The 13,986-nt window shown below is 41.6% G+C and overlaps 1 long non-coding RNA gene across 1 annotated transcript; it reads left to right on the forward strand.

Annotated features, from left to right (window-relative positions):
• The first annotated feature begins 201 nt into the window (after nt 1-201).
• Nucleotides 202-701, forward strand: LOC128424463 (uncharacterized). The gene is made up of 2 exons (XR_008333032.1): nt 202-309; nt 396-701. It is a non-coding gene; the product is annotated as an uncharacterized LOC128424463 (long non-coding RNA).
• The last annotated feature ends 13,285 nt before the right edge of the window (nt 702-13,986 follow it).

Genomic DNA, 13,986 nt, shown 5'->3' on the forward strand with positions numbered 1-13,986 from the left:
TGTTAGAATTTGGTAAGTTTATCATGTATTTTTTAATGTATAAATTCAAAATTATAATAATTTTCAAAAAGTTTAAAAAGAAACACACATCCAAAAAGTTCTCAACTCTAGGTGCAGGACAGAGGAAAACATTTTCTTTATTTTTCAGACATTATAATGTATCCATGTCCTTCTCAGGTTGACCTCTTGACATGTGAGAGCCTGAGGAGTTGTTCCCCCTCTGTCCATGTTCGAGGACTTGCTCTCTGTCTGTCTCCACTCTCTGCCTTCACTGTACCAAAGTTTGTCTGTTGAGTCTCCTCTAGTCTGGTGAGTTTATCATTTTTTATGTTTTATGAAATCATACTTAATTTGTGATGATTAGAGACATTATACTGTAGCCATGTCCTTCTCAGGTCGACCACTTGACATGTGAGAGCCTGAGGAGTTGTTTTCCAGACACAGGTAGAGCTGGCAGGGGCGTCACCCTGGGCCTGCCCTTTTGGACTGGGCTTCAGCTGCAGATCTAAAGGCTGCTTCCAGGGGCATGGGGCCCTCAGCCTTTGTTTTTCTTTGCTTCTGCACCTTACAACATACATCACACCTTATTTTCACACATCCAAACACTGTTAACACCACTGACGCGTAACATATTTTACACATCCCACTACGTAGTTAGAGCTATCTTGATTTGGAGTTAAATAAATTTACTTTTGGCTTGAGAGGTTTGTGTGTGGCCTCCCTTCTTGTTGCCATCTTTGAGCTAGGTGGTAACAGTAGTATGCATGAGAGAAGACGCCGCGAGATTTGTGGACTTCTATAGGGTGTCCACTGATAATGTAGTGGGCTGGTCTGGACAGACAATGCCAGGGCTGAATTTTTGTCCCAGTCCACCCCTGCCTCTGCTCCCACATTCCTGCACATTTACGTAAAAGTTCTCTGCCAGTTACTGCATCCCAAAAGGATTCTGTTGATTCACCTTTAGATTTGAAAACTCCAGCACGGATAATAAGCCCAAAGTATGCAATTCTAGCTTTCTACGAAATTGTGCTGTCCCTCCAAATTAGTGCAATCCAGAATGATTTTCGTAATGAAAAGTTCGTAAGAAGGCTTGATGTCCTGCACATGAGTCACTGCTATCCGTGTCGGCCCTGATTGCACCTTATTACATTAGTAGCCATGTGGGGTGGCTAAAGTGCAAAAAGACCATTAAATTGTCATAATTTTTTGTCATCCATATGTTGGCTGCTGATGGCCTGGATTTGGGACTTGCTGCAGATTTAGTTTTTACGTAGCTGGCTGATGGTCAATCTCATCCTCTTCTTCAAACTCACTGTCAGACTCTGAATTGACAGAAACATGATCTTCATATTCTCTAAGCTCTTCCCCTTCATTGTCTGGCAAAGATATTCTCTCTTCAAAAATCATTTCTAGATACTGTATCTGTTCATTGGGGCTCGTGTGTAGACTGACATGAGTGTGTTCAATTTCTAATTAAGTTCAATAAATAAACGTCAATACTGATGAAAACCTTGTTTCATATTCGTTTTTTCCAATCATATCTTGATTGTAATTGATGTTTTTTGTTTAATTGTATTTTATCACAAAAAACGAAAAGCACTTTTATTCATGAATGTGATTTAACAGGGGTAAATGACAAATATTAACCATAAATGCTGTTTATATTGCTTGTTATTGGGATAAAGTTAACATCTGTTAAGTATTTTTACACATATTGTTGTAGCTGTATTGATTGAAAGACCGAATAATGCGGTGGGTCCACCAGACCCACGAACATTGGCTGGGTGACCAAAACATGAACACCACACAAGTTAATATATTATTAAATTGTTTTATTATGAAATAATATAATAATAAACTATATAACTAAATAATGTTTTTATTCCAAAAATTGACATGACATTTATTCAAGATATAAGATAAGCAGATACAATAGAAATTTAGCAGGGAAGCTTAGCTTTTATCTTCCCATGCTCTTCCTCCCTCTCAGCTTCTCTATTAGTTCTTTTGCTATCTTTTGCTGCTTCTTCTTTTCCTGCTTATCCCTCTCTTTCAGCTTCATCTCTCTTTGAACTTTCTCTGTCTTCTGCTTCTTCTGAATTTGTCTTGCTTCCTCACTTCTTCTGGCTTTGTCGCTGTCTGACATGAGGGCCAGCTCCTGAAAAGACAGAGATGACACGTGTTTCATTATTTTCACTCCAAAAGTCTAAATCTGAAACAAACTCACAATCCAACAAGTTATTGTTCAAATAAAACTGAGCTGATGTCACTTACCTGAAGCTTAATAGACTTCACGATGAGGAACTTAATATCCTCCTCCATCTTCTGAACTTTGTGCTGTGAGTCCTCCTGCACGTTGAGCCACTTCTTCTCTGTGGCTTCAACCAGACTCTCCAGCTCCTTGGTTCTTTGAAGCCAGGTCTCTTTCTCCACCTGCTCACTCCTGAGCTGATCCTCCAGAGTGTTGACTTTAAGGTCTGAGGTTTCAACCAGACTCTCCAGCTCCTTGATTCTTTTAGACCAGACGGAATGCTGCAATACCAGACCTGCGATGTAGTCGACTATGCGGTTAAAGGCAGTCTTGCCATCGCGGATCTGAGTCTGTGCGGTGCTCAGTTTGGCCCTGAGATCAACATTATTTTGCTTGTCCTCCTGCACGTTGAGCCACTTCTTCTCTGTGGCTTCAACCAGACTCTCCAGCTCCTTTGTTCTTTTAGAGCAGATGGAATACCGCAATACCAGACCTTCGATGAAGTCGACTTTGCGGTAACAGGCAGTCTGGCCATCGTGGATCTGAGTCTGTGCGGTGCTCACTTTGGCCCTGAGCTCAACATTATTTTGCTTGTCCTCCTGCACGTTGAGCCACTTTTTCTCCGTGGCTTCAACCAGACTGTTCAGCTCTTTGATCTTTTGAAGGCAGGTATCTTTCTCCACCTGCTCTCTCCTGAGCTGAACCTCCAGAGTGTGGACTTTAAGGTCTGAGGTTTCTACCAGGCTCTCCAGCTCCTTGATTCTTTCAGAGCAGATGACATTCTCAGAATTGCTGGTCCATAGCTTAGACAGATCCGTTACAGTGAGATTGCCTGTACAATTATTGTGGATCAGATTCTGTGCGGTCCTCAGTTTGTCCATGAGCTCCCCATTCTTATCGACCAGCGCGGTGTTTTCACTTTGGAAAGTATGGATTAATTCATCTCTGTCCCTGTTGACATTCTCCTTCATTATCAACATCCTGTCCATTGTCTTCAGCTTGGACTTTAGTTCTCTCTCTACCACCTGAAGAGCTTGGATCTCCAGCGACAGCTTCATATTATTTAACTCTGAGCCTTTTAATTGTTGCCGGAGGTCCTCCATTGAATTATTCATTGAGTTTGGCTCCATGTTGCTGTTGGAGCGGTTGTCTTGAAGACTCATGATTCTGTCAGTTGTTGACTGATCAAGTTGTCGTTGTGGACTTGTAGAGCTGTCTTGACTTGTTGTCATGTTGCACTGTTTGATCAAACTGACAAGTGTCTCTTCGGTGGTCAGTTAAGTAGCCTGCTGATTAAAGATGGCGCCGATGCCTCTGATCTCTCTGGTCACCAAAGGAACTCAAAGGCAGTAGCCTGCTGATTAAAGATGGCGCCGATGCCTCTGATCTCTCTGGTCACCAAAGGAACTCAAAGGCAGTAGCCTTCTTATTAAAGATGGCGCCGATGTCTGGGATCTCTCTGGTCACCAAAGGAACTCAAAGGCAGTAGCCTTCTTATTAAAGATGGCGCCGATGTCTGGGATCTCTCTGGTCACCAAAGGAACTCAAAGGCAGTAGCCTTCTTATTAAAGATGGCACCGATGTCTGGGATCTCTCTGGTCACCAAAGGAACTCAAAGGCAGTAGCCTTCTTATTAAAGATGGCGCCAATGTCTGGGAACTCTCTGGTCACCAAAGGAACTCAAAGGAGGTGTGTCACTGTGTGGCTGTTTTGTCTCTTTTATATAAACATATGAGTGTAAATTTTGCCTATTTAGCATCGTTGGTTACCATGGTTACAAAGGGTCCTTTGGAGTCTCCAAATGGCCTTTGTGGAAAACATGCCCTTAGGAAAAGAGCTGTCAAATATTTATTTCATGATGTATTGTTATCAAATTTGAACTTGGGCTAGTCAAGGCTTCATGCTAGGGTCCCATTCACGGCTTTCAATTTACTTTGAAGTTCCTCAGACAGGCGAATCTCACCCGCCTCTTAAGAGGTTAATAGACATTGTCACTCAACCCATGTGACGTACTGCCTTCAAGTCTTTTTATATTAATATATTATTAAACAGTTTTATTATAAAATATTATAATAATAAACTATATAACTAAATAATGTTTTTATTCCAAACATTGACATGACTAAAAGTTATACAGGTTTTTACAGATTACAAGAGTGCCTCACAAATATTTTCTCTTGTTTTCCCTAATCGCCTCTTTCTAGGCTTTTATTATGATAAGCAACCGACCTGCTTGTTTATATGCAAAGTTTGACTTTTATTCATTGTTCAGAACTTTGAAGCAGCAACTTGTGTCGAGCTGCAGTAATGGAGATCGGTAATCGAGGTTGACGAGAAGATGTTGAATTTCACCAAATTCACTCTCTCTCTCTCTCTCTCTCTCTCTCTCTCTCTCTCTAAATCCTTAGTTCAATATGAATTGTATTTGCGGCCATGAAATAAATCTCGGTTTCCTCTGCTTTAACATGCTAAAATTCTTACCAAAATTTGCAGAAAGTTAGAAAGTGGTGAAAATGTATGAATTCTGTAGGAATTTCCAATGGGCGTCGCAAAAAGGCTCAAAGGTGCCCCCGAGGGTACAGACCCAGGACGACTAGAATCAAGAAAGTACAATTTCTTCAAACTAAAGCAAAACTACAAAGTGATATGAGTAAGTGTCATTTAAGTGCTACTATTTTCAAAAAGTTGTTAGTATTTTTTTTAATTTTTTATTCAAGATATAAGATAAGCAGATACAATAGAAATTTAGCAGGGAAGCTTAGCTTTTATCTTCCCATGCTTTTCCTCCCTCTCAGCTTCTCTATTAGTTCTTTTGCTATCTTTTGCTGCTTCTTCTTTTCCTGCTTATCCCTCTCTTTCAGCTTCATCTCTCTTTGAACTTTCTCTGTCTTCTGCTTCTTCTGAATTTGTCTTGCTTCCTCACTTCTTCTGGCTTTGTCGCTGTCTGACATGAGGGCCAGCTCCTGAAAAGACAGAGATGACACGTGTTTCATTATTTTCACTCCAAAAGTCTAAATCTGAAACAAACTCACAATCCAACAAGTTATTGTTCAAATAAAACTGAGCTGATGTCACTTACCTGAAGCTTAATAGACTTCACGATGAGGAACTTAATATCCTCCTCCATCTTCTGAACTTTGTGCTGTGAGTCCTCCTGCACGTTGAGCCACTTCTTCTCTGTGGCTTCAACCAGACTCTCCAGCTCCTTGGTTCTTTGAAGGCAGGTCTCTTTCTCCACCTGCTCACTCCTGAGCTGATCCTCCAGAGTGTTGACTTTAAGGTCTGAGGTTTCAACCAGACTCTCCAGCTCCTTGATTCTTTTAGACCAGACGGAATGCTGCAATACCAGACCTGCGATGTAGTCGACTATGCGGTTAAAGGCAGTCTTGCCATCGCGGATCTGAGTCTGTGCAGTGCTCAGTTTGGCCCTGAGATCAATATTTTCTCGCAATTCCTCCTGCACGTTGAGCCACTTCTTCTCTGTGGCTTCAACCAGACTCTCCAGCTCCTTTGTTCTTTTAGAGCAGATGGAATACCGCAATACCAGACCTTCGATGAAGTCGACTTTGCGGTAACAGGCAGTCTGGCCATCGTGGATCTGAGTCTGTGCGGTGCTCACTTTGGCCCTGAGCTCAACATTATTTTGCTTGTCCTCCTGCACGTTGAGCCACTTTTTCTCCGTGGCTTCAACCAGACTGTTCAGCTCTTTGATCTTTTGAAGGCAGGTATCTTTCTCCACCTGCTCTCTCCTGAGCTGAACCTCCAGAGTGTGGACTTTAAGGTCTGAGGTTTCTACCAGGCTCTCCAGCTCCTTGATTCTTTCAGAGCAAATGACATTCTCAGAATTGCTGGTCCATAGCTTAGACAGATCCGTTACAGTGAGATTGCCTGTACAATTATTGTGGATCAGATTCTGTGCGGTCCTCAGTTTGTCCATGAGCTCCCCATTCTTATCGACCAGCGCGGTGTTTTCACTTTGGAAAGTATGGATTAATTCATCTCTGTCCCTGTCGACATTCTCCTTCATTATCAACATCCTGTCCATTGTCTTCAGCTTGGACTTTAGTTCTCTCTCTACCACCTGAAGAGCTTGGATCTCCAGCGACAGCTTCATATTATTTAACTCTGAGCCTTTTAATTGTTGCCGGAGGTCCTCCATTGAATTATTCATTGAGTTTGGCTCCATGTTGCTGTTGGAGCGGTTGTCTTGAAGACTCATGATTCTGTCAGTTGTTGACTGATCAAGTTGTCGTTGTGGACTTGTAGAGCTGTCTTGACTTGTTGTCATGTTGCACTGTTTGATCAAACTGACAAGTGTCTCTTCGGTGGTCAGTTAAGTAGCCTGCTGATTAAAGATGGCGCCGATGCCTCTGATCTCTCTGGTCACCAAAGGAACTCAAAGGCAGTAGCCTGCTGATTAAAGATGGCGCCGATGCCTCTGATCTCTCTGGTCACCAAAGGAACTCAAAGGCAGTAGCCTTCTTATTAAAGATGGCGCCGATGTCTGGGATCTCTCTGGTCACCAAAGGAACTCAAAGGCAGTAGCCTTCTTATTAAAGATGGCGCCGATGTCTGGGATCTCTCTGGTCACCAAAGGAACTCAAAGGCAGTAGCCTTCTTATTAAAGATGGCGCCGATGTCTGGGATCTCTCTGGTCACCAAAGGAACTCAAAGGCAGTAGCCTTCTTATTAAAGATGGCGCCAATGTCTGGGAACTCTCTGGTCACCAAAGGAACTCAAAGGAGGTGTTTCACTGTGTGGCTGTTTTGTCTCTTTTATATAAACATATGAGTGTAAATTTTGCCTATTTAGCATCGTTGGTTACCATGGTTACAAAGGGTCCTTTGGAGTCTCCAAATGGCCTTTGTGGAAAACATGCCCTTAGGAAAAGAGCTGTCAAATATTTATTTCATGATGTATTGTTATCAAATTTGAACTTGGGCTAGTCAAGGCTTCATGCTAGGGTCCCATTCACGGCTTTCAATTTACTTTGAAGTTCCTCAGACAGGCGAATCTCACCCGCCTCTTAAGAGGTTAATAGACATTGTCACTCAACCCATGTGATGTACTGCCTTCAAGTCTTTTTATATTAATATATTATTAAACAGTTTTATTATAAAATATTATAATAATAAACTATATAACTAAATAATGTTTTTATTCCAAACATTGACATGACTAAAAGTTATACAGGTTTTTACAGATTACAAGAGTGCCTCACAAATATTTTCTCTTGTTTTCCCTAATCGCCTCTTTCTAGGCTTTTATTATGATAAGCAACCGACCTGCTTGTTTATATGCAAAGTTTGACTTTTATTCATTGTTCAGAACTTTGAAGCAGCAACTTGTGTCGAGCTGCAGTAATGGAGATCAGTAATCGAGGTTGACGAGAAGATGTTGAATTTCACCAAATTCACTCTCTCTCTCTCTCTCTCTCTCTCTCTCTCTCTCTCTCTAAATCCTTAGTTCAATATGAATTGTATTTGCGGCCATGAAATAAATCTCGGTTTCCTCTGCTTTAACATGCTAAAATTCTTACCAAAATTTGCAGAAAGTTAGAAAGTGGTGAAAATGTATGAATTCTGTAGGAATTTCCAATGGGCGTCGCAAAAAGGCTCAAAGGTGCCCCCGAGGGTACAGACCCAGGACGACTAGAATCAAGAAAGTACAATTTCTTCAAACTAAAGCAAAACTACAAAGTGATATGAGTAAGTGTCATTTAAGTGCTACTATTTTCAAAAAGTTGTTAGTATTTTTTTTAATTTTTTATTCAAGATATAAGATAAGCAGATACAATAGAAATTTAGCAGGGAAGCTTAGCTTTTATCTTCCCATGCTTTTCCTCCCTCTCAGCTTCTCTATTAGTTCTTTTGCTATCTTTTGCTGCTTCTTCTTTTCCTGCTTATCCCTCTCTTTCAGCTTCATCTCTCTTTGAACTTTCTCTGTCTTCTGCTTCTTCTGAATTTGTCTTGCTTCCTCACTTCTTCTGGCTTTGTCGCTGTCTGACATGAGGGCCAGCTCCTGAAAAGACAGAGATGACACGTGTTTCATTATTTTCACTCCAAAAGTCTAAATCTGAAACAAACTCACAATCCAACAAGTTATTGTTCAAATAAAACTGAGCTGATGTCACTTACCTGAAGCTTAATAGACTTCACGATGAGGAACTTAATATCCTCCTCCATCTTCTGAACTTTGTGCTGTGAGTCCTCCTGCACGTTGAGCCACTTCTTCTCTGTGGCTTCAACCAGACTCTCCAGCTCCTTGGTTCTTTGAAGGCAGCTCTCTTTCTCCACCTGCTCACTCCTGAGCTGATCCTCCAGAGTGTTGACTTTAAGGTCTGAGGTTTCAACCAGACTCTCCAGCTCCTTGATTCTTTTAGACCAGACGGAATGCTGCAATACCAGACCTGCGATGTAGTCGACTATGCGGTTAAAGGCAGTCTTGCCATCGCGGATCTGAGTCTGTGCAGTGCTCAGTTTGGCCCTGAGATCAATATTTTCTCGCAATTCCTCCTGCACGTTGAGCCACTTCTTCTCTGTGGCTTCAACCAGACTCTCCAGCTCCTTTGTTCTTTTAGAGCAGATGGAATACCGCAATACCAGACCTTCGATGAAGTCGACTTTGCGGTAACAGGCAGTCTGGCCATCGTGGATCTGAGTCTGTGCGGTGCTCACTTTGGCCCTGAGCTCAACATTATTTTGCTTGTCCTCCTGCACGTTGAGCCACTTTTTCTCCGTGGCTTCAACCAGACTGTTCAGCTCTTTGATCTTTTGAAGGCAGGTATCTTTCTCCACCTGCTCTCTCCTGAGCTGAACCTCCAGAGTGTGGACTTTAAGGTCTGAGGTTTCTACCAGGCTCTCCAGCTCCTTGATTCTTTCAGAGCAGATGACATTCTCAGAATTGCTGGTCCATAGCTTAGACAGATCCGTTACAGTGAGATTGCCTGTACAATTATTGTGGATCAGATTCTGTGCGGTCCTCAGTTTGTCCATGAGCTCCCCATTCTTATCGACCAGCGCGGTGTTTTCACTTTGGAAAGTATGGATTAATTCATCTCTGTCCCTGTCGACATTCTCCTTCATTATCAACATCCTGTCCATTGTCTTCAGCTTGGACTTTAGTTCTCTCTCTACCACCTGAAGAGCTTGGATCTCCAGCGACAGCTTCATATTATTTAACTCTGAGCCTTTTAATTGTTGCCGGAGGTCCTCCATTGAATTATTCATTGAGTTTGGCTCCATGTTGCTGTTGGAGCGGTTGTCTTGAAGACTCATGATTCTGTCAGTTGTTGACTGATCAAGTTGTCGTTGTGGACTTGTAGAGCTGTCTTGACTTGTTGTCATGTTGCACTGTTTGATCAAACTGACAAGTGTCTCTTCGGTGGTCAGTTAAGTAGCCTGCTGATTAAAGATGGCGCCGATGCCTCTGATCTCTCTGGTCACCAAAGGAACTCAAAGGCAGTAGCCTGCTGATTAAAGATGGCGCCGATGCCTCTGATCTCTCTGGTCACCAAAGGAACTCAAAGGCAGTAGCCTTCTTATTAAAGATGACGCCGATGTCTGGGATCTCTCTGGTCACCAAAGGAACTCAAAGGCAGTAGCCTTCTTATTAAAGATGGCGCCGATGTCTGGGATCTCTCTGGTCACCAAAGGAACTCAAAGGCAGTAGCCTTCTTATTAAAGATGGCGCCAATGTCTGGGAACTCTCTGGTCACCAAAGGAACTCAAAGGAGGTGTTTCACTGTGTGGCTGTTTTGTCTCTTTTATATAAACATATGAGTGTAAATTTTGCCTATTTAGCATCGTTGGTTACCATGGTTACAAAGGGTCCTTTGGAGTCTCCAAATGGCCTTTGTGGAAAACATGCCCTTAGGAAAAGAGCTGTCAAATATTTATTTCATGATGTATTGTTATCAAATTTGAACTTGGGCTAGTCAAGGCTTCATGCTAGGGTCCCATTCACGGCTTTCAATTTACTTTGAAGTTCCTCAGACAGGCGAATCTCACCCGCCTCTTAAGAGGTTAATAGACATTGTCACTCAACCCATGTGACGTACTGCCTTCAAGTCTTTTTATATTAATATATTATTAAACAGTTTTATTATAAAATATTATAATAATAAACTATATAACTAAATAATGTTTTTATTCCAAACATTGACATGACTAAAAGTTATACAGGTTTTTACAGATTACAAGAGTGCCTCACAAATATTTTCTCTTGTTTTCCCTAATCGCCTCTTTCTAGGCTTTTATTATGATAAGCAACCGACCTGCTTGTTTATATGCAAAGTTTGACTTTTATTCATTGTTCAGAACTTTGAAGCAGCAACTTGTGTCGAGCTGCAGTAATGGAGATCGGTAATCGAGGTTGACGAGAAGATGTTGAATTTCACCAAATTCACTCTCTCTCTCTCTCTCTCTCTCTCTCTCTCTAAATCCTTAGTTCAATATGAATTGTATTTGCGGCCATGAAATAAATCTCGGTTTCCTCTGCTTTAACATGCTAAAATTCTTACCAAAATTTGCAGAAAGTTAGAAAGTGGTGAAAATGTATGAATTCTGGAGGAATTTCCAATGGGCGTCGCAAAATGGCTCAAAGGTGCCCCCGAGGGTACAGACCCAGGACGACAAGAGTCAAGAAAGTACAATTTCTTCAAACTAAAGCAAAACTACAAAGTGATATGAGTAAGTGTCATTTAAGTGCTACTATTTTCAAAAAGTTGTTAGTATTTTTTTTTTTTTTTATTCAAGATATAAGATAAGCAGATACAATAGAAATTTAGCAGGGAAGCTTAGCTTTTATCTTCCCATGCTCTTCCTCCCTCTCAGCTTCTCTATTAGTTCTTTTGCTATCTTTTGCTGCTTCTTCTTTTCCTGCTTATCCCTCTCTTTCAGCTTCATCTCTCTTTGAATTTTCTCTGTCTTCTGCTTCTTCTGAAATTGTCTTGCTTCCTCACTTCTTCTGGCTTTGTCGCTGTCTGACATGAGGGCCAGCTCCTGAAAAGACAGAGATGACACGTGTTTCATTATTTTCACTCCAAAAGTCTAAATCTGAAACAAACTCACAATCCAACAAGTTATTGTTCAAATAAAACTGAGCTGATGTCACTTACCTGAAGCTTAATAGACTTCACGATGAGGAACTTAATATCCTCCTCCATCTTTTGAACTTTGTGCTGTGAGTCCTCCTGCACGTTGAGCCACTTCTTCTCTGTGGCTTCAACCAGACTCTCCAGCTCATTGGTTCTTTGAAGGCAGGTCTCTTTCTCCACCTGCTCACTCCTGAGCTGATCCTCCAGAGTGTTGACTTTAAGGTCTGAGGTTTCAACCAGACTCTCCAGCTCCTTGATTCTTTTAGACCAGACGGAATGCTGCAATACCAGACCTGCGATGTAGTCGACTATGCGGTTAAAGGCAGTCTTGCCATCGCGGATCTGAGTCTGTGCAGTGCTCAGTTTGGCCCTGAGATCAATATTTTCTCGCAATTCCTCCTGCACGTTGAGCCACTTCTTCTCTGTGGCTTCAACCAGACTCTCCAGCTCCTTGGTTCTTTTAGAGCAGATGGAATACCGCAATACCAGACCTTCGATGAAGTTGACTTTGCGATTACAGGCAGTCTGGCCATCGTGGATCTGAGTCTGTGCGGTGCTCAGTTTGGCCCTGAGCTCAACATTATTTTGCTTGTCCTCCTGCACGTTGAGCCACTTTTTCTCCGTGGCTTCAACCAGACTGTTCAGCTCTTTGATCTTTTGAAGGCAGGTATCTTTCTCCACCTGCTCTCTCCTGAGCTGAACCTCCAGAGTGTGGACTTTAAGGTCTGAGGTTTCTACCAGGCTCTCCAGCTCCTTGATTCTTTCAGAGCAGATGACATTCTCAGAATTGCTGGTCCATAGCTTAGACAGATCCGTTACAGTGAGATTGCCTGTACAATTATTGTGGATCAGATTCTGTGCGGTCCTCAGTTTGTCCATGAGCTCCCCATTCTTATCGACCAGCGCGGTGTTTTCACTTTGGAAAGTATGGATTAATTCATCTCTTTCCCTGTCGACATTCTCCTTCATGATCAACATCCTGTCCATTTTCTTCAGCTTGGACTTTAGTTCTCTCTCTACCTCCTGAAGAGCTTGGTTCTCCAGCGACAGCTTCATATTATTTAACTCTGAGCCTTTTAATTGTTGCCGGAGGTCCTCCATTGAATTATTCATTGAGTTTGGCTCCATGTTGCTGTTGGAGCGGTTGTCTTGAAGACTCATGATTCTGTCAGCTGTTGACTGATCAAGTTGTCGTTGTGGACTTGTAGAGCTGTCTTGACTTGTTGTCATGTTGCACTGTTTAATCAAACTGACAAGTGTCTCTTCGGTGGTCAGTTAAGTAGCCTGCAGATTAAAGATGGCGCCGATGCCTCTGATCTCTCTGGTCACCAAAGGAACTCAAAGGCAGTAGCCTTCTTATTAAAGATGGCGCCGATGTCTGGGATCTCTCTGGTCACCAAAGGAACTCAAAGGCAGTAGCCTGCTGATTAAAGATGGCGCCAATGTCTGGGATCTCTCTGGTCACCAAAGGAACTCAAAGGCAGTAGCCTTCTTATTAAAGATGGCGCCAATGCCTCTGATCTCTCTGGTCACCAAAGGAACTCAAAGGAGGTGTTTCACTGTGTGGCTGTTTTGTCTCTTTTATATAAACATATGAGTGTAAATTTTGCCTATTTAGCATCGTTGGTTACCATGGTTACAAAGGGTCCTTTGGAGTCTCCAAATGGCCTTTGTGGAAAACATGCCCTTAGGAAAAGAGCTGTCAAATATTTATTTCATGATGTATTGTTATCAAATTTGAACTTGGGCTAGTCAAGGCTTCATGCTAGGGTCCCATTCACGGCTTTCAATTTACTTTGAAGTTCCTCAGACAGGCGAATCTCACCCGCCTCTTAAGAGGTTAATAGACATTGTCACTCAACCCATGTGACGTACTGCCTTCAAGTCTTTTTATATTAATATATTATTAAACAGTTTTATTATAAAATATTATAATAATAAACTATATAACTAAATAATGTTTTTATTCCAAACATTGACATGACTAAAAGTTATACAGGTTTTTACAGATTACAAGAGTGCCTCACAAATATTTTCTCTTGTTTTCCCTATTCGCCTCTTTCTAGGCTTTTATTATGATAAGCAACCGACCTGCTTGTTTATATGCAAAGTTTGACTTTTATTCATTGTTCAGAACTTTGAAGCAGCAACTTGTGTCGAGCTGCAGTGATGGAGATCAGTAATTGGGGTTGACGAGAAGATGTTGAATTTCACCAAATTCACTCTCTCTCTCTCTCTCTCTCTCTCTCTCTCTCTCTCTCTCTCTCTCTCTCTCTTTCTCTCTCTAAATCCTTAGTTCAATATGAATTGTATTTACGGCCATGAAATAAATCTCGGTTTCCTCTGCTTTAACATGCTCAAATTCTTACCAAAATTTGCAGAAAGTTAGAAAGTGGTGAAAATGTATGAATTCTGGAGGAATTTTCAATGGGCGTCGCAAAAAGGCTCAAAGGTGCCCCCCCGAGGGTACAGACCCAGGACGACTAGAATCAAGAAAGTACAATTTCTTCAAACTAAAGCAAAACTACAAAGTGATATGAGTAAGTGTCATTTAAGTGCTACTAGTTTCACAAAGTTGTTAGTATTTTCTTTATTTTTATATTTTTTTATTTAAGATATAAGATAAGATACATTTATT

Source organism: Pleuronectes platessa, chromosome 2, assembly GCF_947347685.1.
Source record: "Pleuronectes platessa chromosome 2, fPlePla1.1, whole genome shotgun sequence".
Lineage (NCBI taxonomy): Eukaryota > Metazoa > Chordata > Actinopteri > Pleuronectiformes > Pleuronectidae > Pleuronectes > Pleuronectes platessa.